Source organism: Asparagus officinalis, chromosome 6 (assembly GCF_001876935.1).
Source record: "Asparagus officinalis chromosome 6, Aspof.V1, whole genome shotgun sequence".
Classification (NCBI taxonomy): Eukaryota; Viridiplantae; Streptophyta; class Magnoliopsida; order Asparagales; family Asparagaceae; genus Asparagus; species Asparagus officinalis.
In genome coordinates, this window is record NC_033799.1 from 23,887,735 (window position 1) to 23,895,740 (window position 8,006).

Genomic DNA, 8,006 nt, shown 5'->3' on the forward strand with positions numbered 1-8,006 from the left:
TGAACATTTTCCAAAAGCAGACAGTTTCAGCACTGAGAAGCAAATCCCCCTGGGGGCGAGTGCGGCCCCGCCCCTGCTGGTCGGCGCTCCTGATTTTGTTGAAGTTCCCAGCACATTCGGGCGAGTAGTCCTTCGACCAATATTTTTCGGGGGCTGCGTAATAGTTCAGGCCGTCGTATGGAGGATGGGAGCTCTTTTGGCCTCCTTCTAGCGGTGTCTGCGGCCCTGCCGTTTGGCGAGCTCTTCTAGGAGAGGAAGAACCCACGTGGGCTGCCGATATATGGGTTTGTGCCGGAGGTGACCCGGCGTTTTCTTTCGTGGGGACGGATGGTCTGCGGAGGGCCGCTTGGCCAATGGCAACCCATTTTTGCAGGCTCTCGGGTCCGCCGTACTCTCGATCTCTGGCTGGCTTTGGATCGGAGTTTAAGGGGATGGGTTCCCCTGGACGAGACTCGGGTAGAGCCTCAGGCGCGGGTCTTTTAACCGTTGAGGGTTCGGCCTTTGCGCGACAACTCTGTGTGCGTTTACGGGGACGCGGTCGCCACCAGAGGAGGAAGAAGACAAGTACTCTTCATACTTGGCTTGGTCGAACTCGATCTCTAGGGACTCCACTATCGTCCCAACAGTAACTTCATCGAACTGAGATACCACCATTTCGGTAGACGAAATAGCTTCTCCCACTGTGGTCGCCATCTTTTGTATGTGTGAATTTTGATCTCCCGAAAATAGGGAATTCGTTTGTATTTATAAGAAAACTTATTACAAACTAATAAATTGAAATTACAACAGAAGCGGAGGGAAGGCCCTCCTTGTTTAGTGCGGGGTCTTTTGGTAGCTACAGGATGCTTCGCTCGATGCTCGTGTCGAGTCTGCTTCCCTTGGACGGTTCGAATAAGGTTGTTGGAGAGCTTCAGTACGCAGTAGAGGCTCAGGTCGATGGAGTTCGGGTTTCCGAGTTCGATGGCGATCGGGGCCTTGAACTAGGAAAGGACGCTGCGATGCACGGGTAGTGCAAGGAGCTTGTCGTCAACTCTATTGAGAGTCGAGAGCTAATGGTTCAGTTAGCTGATTCAACTATGAATGATTAAAACAGCTAGATCTCTTCTTTGTGACTTTGAAGAAAAGCTGAACCCCTTCCTTGTGGCTGGAAGAAGCTCTTAAATAGTGGAGAGACAGCATGGTCGCTCCTTGGATCACGGGATGTGACCTTGTCCTATTGAGAGACGTCTTGCCGCCTCTCGGTACTATGAATAGTCATTCGAGGGATTGTGCTTTATGTCGTGTCACATAGAATGGGAAGGCCCATCCTTGTACGTGAGGCAACGGCCGCCCACTATTTGAGTGGATTTGACCAGCATTGATGAACCGCATTTATGAGCTCGCAGGTTGATTTAGCATCTGTCCGATCATTCGAACTGTGAGTGGCCATTCGGCGTGCTTGGAGCACTGTGCCTTCTCCTTTCTGGTCAGGAGAGGCGGGGAAGTAGGTGCACAGTACTTGAGTGGGTCTGGCCAACTTGCCGAGTGCTGGCGGATCCGGCTCTCGACTCGGATGGGTGAGGTGAACCGCATTTATGAATGTTCAGGTGGATCTGGCACCTGTCCGATCACTCGTACTGTGAGCGGCTACTCGACGGGCCTGGAGTACTGTGCTCTCTCTCTCCTCTCAGGTCAAGAGGGATGGGAAAGCCTACCCCAACATGTGGGGTAGCGGATACCCAGCTGTACTGACGGCCTTAAGGTTTGCAGGCGGATTCGACTTTGGACTCGGGCAGGCGAGTTGTGTAAAAGGCGAAATTCCGCTATTCCCAGTCGATTCTAACTCGTGCAGGCGAGCCGATCATTCAGGCGAACCTGGAACCAAATAGACACGAGCACATTTGACGACCACGCGGCTCAGGCCCGTGCTAGAGAATTGTGCAGGTGACTTCTTGTAGGCGAATTTCTTGCAAGCTCACAGAGGTATTTTTTTACCGTCTACATGGCACTTGGCTTGCATGCATATTCTCTATCTGAGCATGTTGCTTGCTCCGTATACAGATTGAGCCGCATGACTATATCGTAAAGCTTTTCAATGCAGTTGTTCAGTTTAATAACATCCTGATTGATTTTAATCGGAACATATGGAGCTATTTTTCGTTTGGTTATTTTAAGCAGGTAACTTTCTTATGCTTGACCAATATACCCCTAAAATATTAGGACCTATTTTAGCTCCCAAACTTCTAATTTTGAACTAAATAATTTCATGATAATTTTTCTTTCCAGATGACCAAGGCTGGGGAGATTGGATCTTCAACTATGCCTCATAAAGTTAATCCCATTGATTTTGAGAATAGTGAGGGCAACTTGTGTTTGGCTAATGCTATTTCATCTACTAGCTCTTAGTTCGAGATTGCCCATCTCTCGTATGCAGGTGTGCATCATTTACTTTTCCATCTTTATTCATGGTTCTTGAGGAGTACCTAATGTGAAGTACAGCGCTATATCACAGTTCAAAAAACACGTCTTAGTTTCTCATTTTGGTAAAGTGATACTATACTTATTGCATGTGTAATCATTGATCGAGGGATTTGACCAATCCACTGTTTTGAGGAATTTGGGTATTGGATATGGGTATTCTCTCTTGGCATACAAAAGTGCACTACAAGGAATCTGGAAGCTTCAGGTTAGTAGTAAAATCTATATGAGATGGTTATCACTAGAGAATTAGATATAAAGCTAGATGTGTTATTGGTAGGAAATGTGCCGCTGTCGTCGTTCTTTACTTCATGTATGTTGTTTGTTATGTTCTTGCTTTAACTATTTGGGTTGGGCATATGTTGAATTTGAATTCGTCACTAATGCAAGATGCTAAATTCTGTGAATTACAAGATCATAAAAGTGTGGATCCATTTCAAGATGAATTCTTGTCTTCCTGTCAACATAATTTCTATCCAATGTACATCCATCTAATAATATATATGATTTTACGTATGTTTAAGTTTTTTTCTATATAAGTATTTCTTTTCTAAAATTGTACTAACCATTTCCCTCAAAAATATTGGATGAACTATGTCTTTGCTATCCTTTTCAGTTTCCTTTAGATCTATTATTTGGGATCCATAACTATGATATCTGGCATGATCCTTTTGAAAAAATTCTGTCTGTACGTCCGAGTAGTTGATGCGAATAAAGATACATCTAAAAGTGGCAAAAGATCCTTTTTTCTCAATATGCTGCTGACTTATAAAGACAATCCTAATGTTAACATTTAATTAGGAGTGGCAAATGGGTCGGGTTGGGTCGCGTAGGGTCATAGTTGACCCAACCCGTACAAGTGTGACCCGACCCGACCCGTTTAACAAATGAGTCAATGCGATCCGACCCATTTATTAAACGGGTTACCCAACCCGACCTATATAACCCGAATGACCCGTTTATTAAATCTCAATTCAATATCGTGGATACTATATAGATCAAGGTGAAATTCTTTTGACCCTTTCGACAATCACAAGTCTAAATATACAATACTGCTACATAGATTGTACAAGAGATTGATCTTTTGACCCTTTCGACAATCACAAGTCTAAATATACAATACTGCTACATAGATTGTACAAGAGATTGATCCTTTTAATAAACAATCCTAATTAAGAATTAGGCTACCACTTATTCACAGCATTATAAACCATGGTCCCCACCTTTTTGGCTATCTCCTCACTCCGACGAACCCCCCAATCCCTCTGATCCTCGTATGACATAAAAGTCAAAACCGGACAGAACTGGGCTTTAGAAAAAAACCAGCGCACTCCCAGACTGACCTCTGAACTTCAACCCCGCAACGTAGTTCCTCTTCAGATCCAGAGCTCCACTCTCAACCAGATCCTAGTAGCTCTCCCCCATCGATGTGAAGTAGTACCCCGACAGCGATAGGTTCTCCAGCTTCCCGCAGCTCGCCAGGTCGCAGAGCACGTCGGGCACCCATTTCCTCCTCTTCTCCGACCTCCCCTTATCCTCCTCCGATCTTGTTCGTACGAGTAGAACCGCGACCGATCTTGACCGTTGAAACAATGGCTCGCTATTGATGAGGGCTGAGACGCATCCGATCGTGTCGGAGACGCTGGACCTGGCGGGAAACTGGGGGTTCAAGGAAGAGGAGAGAGAGGAGAAGGAGGAGGATGAAGACAACGAAGATGATCTTTATATTTGGAGTTTGCAACCCATTTAGAATTAAACGGGTTGGTATTGGGTTACACGGGTCAGTTCAGTTCAACCCTAATTTACCCATCCAATAAACGGGTCAGTTCAGGTTGACCCGTTCAAGTCGATCCATACTCAATATAAACTGGTCGGTTCAAATCGGGTTGATGGGTCGGGTCATAATTTGCCACCCCTACATTTAATCAAGTTTATTCTGAAACTTGCCCAAATTAGTTTGAAGTTTAAAGCTCATTATTTTAAAGTAATAATACTTTGATTGTACATTTTTGATATAGTGCCATCAATATGTCTCATTCCAAATTACATATTTAATAATAACATGACTCATGAAATTACACTGCTTTGTAACTCTCTTCGTTTCTTAATTCTTTATTTCTTCTCCATCATGTGTAGGTAAATGAGTCTCGTCTCAATGAAGACCTGGACTAGGTGTGGGAGGTGCTTGCAGAACCAATACAAACAGTAAGTCCTGACAGTGCACTGCACTTCCCATTAGACTGTTAGCGTCAATGGTTAAATCTGGAATAATACAGATATATAAAAGCAAAAGCTGAATAGAAAACTAAATTGTAGTAAATTAAAATTTTCCAACTCATCTACTGTGCGTTTGTAAAACGCTGTGCTTAAAGCATTATTTGGCCTACTCCGGTGCAAGGATCCCAAGGCCAGCGTTTGTAAAACGCTGTGCTTAAAGCATTATTTGGCCTACTCCGGTGCAAGGATCCCAAGGCCAAATTACTTCCAGGAAGAGCAGTCCAGTACTTTGGTGTGCACCGACCCAGTACTATCAAGATCTCCTCGATCTACAAGGCAAAGATCTCCTCGATCTATCAGGTAAAGATCTCCTCGATCTATAAGACCTTCTCGGTCTAGGCGCTGTTCCTACGAGCACTAGCTATTCTACAACATATATATCTGTATATATTGATTGTTGTTTTTGGAATGAATTTTTTCTTAAGGATTTAGGGTCTATTTATAGCGTTTGGGGAAATACTATGCACTAAAAAATAATAATATTTTACTATGCTCATGGGACCCACGTCTTAAATTTTCTTCAGTGGGGCCCACAACTTTTGACAAAAAATTGAAAACATGGGCTACTGCAGCAGCCCATGTGATTGTTGGAAAAAAATATTCAACATAGACTTTATTATGACTGCTTTTGTATAAGTTTTCTTTTTTCTTCTTTTGTTGGTTATATGATGTAATATCAAATGTCTGTTTGTATGTTGTATTGTTTATGAAGGTTTTATATAGGACATCTAATTCAACCTCCCCCGGCATTTTGACTATATGTTGGGAAAGATGATAGTCCAAGAGAGGGGTATTTTCACTCAAAAACAAATAGAATATAATTACATTAAGTCTCAATGATGGTCTAGTTACGAACTATTATTCTAGCATTCCTTCTTAAGATGGAAGAGCACATAGACCTGTCATTTTTAGCTAGTTAAATCTAAGCAAAAAACTCCCTTCCCCTTCCTCCCCCTCGAACCCCCCCTAAAAAAAGGTAATGTTTTAGCGAAACCGTTACTTATCTGTCTAAATTGACATGTGAAGTGACATTTTGCTCAATATCATTTCATAGTGAAGTGACAATCAACCTTTATATGCTTCCTGTTCTTATGAGACTTAGTCTGTACCATTAGCAATATATGCCAGAACCTGATTATTACGATGCATTTCCATAGCCTGAGGTAGAAACACACCTATCTCCTGATGAAGGTATTTAATCAACATAATCCCTCAAGCTGCGAGAGCCATAACTTGATAATCAACCTTAGCAATAAATCATGGCACGATAGTCTACTTCATCGTGAGATCACCATATTCCTCTAATAAAAGTACAATATCTGCCAATCAGACACTATCAAGAGTATCATTTGCTCAATCAACATCAAAATAACCAATAATATTAAAGAATAAAAGAGACCCTTGTTGCTGATGGACTCTCTCTTGTTTTCTTGCATTAGGTTATGTGCAGATACAACGTCCCAGGGACATATGAGAAGCTAAAGGATCTCACTAGAGGAAGATTTGTCAGAAATGAGATCATTCAAAAGTTCACTAATGGATTGCAATTGCCAGAAGAAACAAAGAGCGTTCTCTTGAAGTTGACTGCCCAGTCATACATTGGAGAAGCAGAGAAGTTATCTAAGTCTATCGATGATCATGTGGATTTGGTGAATGAGTTCAGGCTTTTATAGCCGTTGAAACAAATGTTGAATGAATGAGATGAAAATTTTACTAATTGAACTATTCGTGGTTCATGTTACTTCCCCTTTGCATTATCGTTATGAGCAAAGGCAGTTGATACCACAAACCATTTGTGTTTGTATTATTGTGTAAGCTTGCAAGGGTAAATTAACAAAAGGAAAACGAAATTGAATAAGCTTGTAGCATAGTTGGGTGATCTTTAGACCAGTGCAATCAGTTTCATTTGGTTCTTTTACTAATGGCCTGGAGGAAGAAAATTGCAAGCAGGAGGCTTCAAATACTAGAAATGGATTCTGGAGAAGCAACACGGGTATGCTTCCATGTATTGCTAAGTTCATTGTATTCTCCTTGTGTCAATTGTATTTTGTATTTTCCTGTTACTTGTATTTGTGATCAACATACAAGAATCAGAATGTTTCGGCTGTTATATTGTAAGTCGGGGGATTTGATTATTGGATTTATGCCCCCATGATGGTTTTTCCCCTTGTGTCAATTGTCTCTTTGATAGTTGGTTTTCATTTGAAATACTTGAAGTTTGTTTACCTCGACACTTATATTTATATTGATTTTTGGTTGGTACCCCTTCCGCAGGATGCAATAGTAATTCTTGTTTATGCGATTTGAACAATATTCTTGTGTTATTTTCTCTTGAAATAAAGTATCTGGGTACTTGAATATGTAAATATCAACAAACCTGTGTGTGGTATACTGGTATTGGTGGGATGATTCTGCCGTAGTATTCTCTTTTTGTTCACAACATAGATATCTTATTTTTTACATATTTAGATGTAGTTAGTTGTTGTCCTGTTCTACTCTCTCAATCTTTAACATCTGTATTGTCTTGAAACTACTAGTAAACTTGAAAACAACTATAAAAATATCCGGTGGAAATTTTATGTGGCGTGATCTCATCTATAAGAATTGAAATACGTGGTAAGGATTAAGAGAATTAGTCCGTGTTTAATTATCACATAAGTAAAGAGAATGCAGATCCAAAAAATACATTTGCTTCTCTAATTACATCAAAATATGCAAAATCAACGTCTAAAAATGCAAAAACAAAAATCACTCTAGTCCTTTCTCTAAATCAACCTCAAAAGAGTATAGTTTGTTTCGAACTCGAAGAGTAAATATTTGGCAAAACCTGTTGACAGTAAAAAGTTTATTGTTCTGTTGAATTTCGTGATAGCTGTTATATCAAGTTTTGCTCATTACTACTTGAATTAACTTAAGTTTCATCAGCTTAATCTCATTACTACTTGAATTAACTTAAGTTTCATCAGCTTAATATTATGTTCTTTTCTCAGAAATAGTGCCAATAGCTTGGGATCTCATGCAACTATTATTATGATAAACATGAAGAGTTTTGAGAAATGAAAAAAGGAAAAAAAGAAAGGAAAAATGAGCTATTTGTATTGCAGTAAGCAAGCAGACATACAAAAAACAGCCTGATTATTTCTACAAGTAAAGTTTCTTTCACTTATAACGGAATGTACCACTACCACCCAAATACTGTTAGCGTCTTTAATATTTGATGAAAGTTAACAGTGGTGATTCTTAACATTACATTCGTCAACTGATTTTGCTGA

General features: G+C 40.7%; 1 pseudogene; it reads left to right on the forward strand.

Annotated features, from left to right (window-relative positions):
- LOC109845917 overlaps positions 1–6,407 on the forward strand; it is a 53,131-nt pseudogene extending 46,724 nt beyond the window's left edge.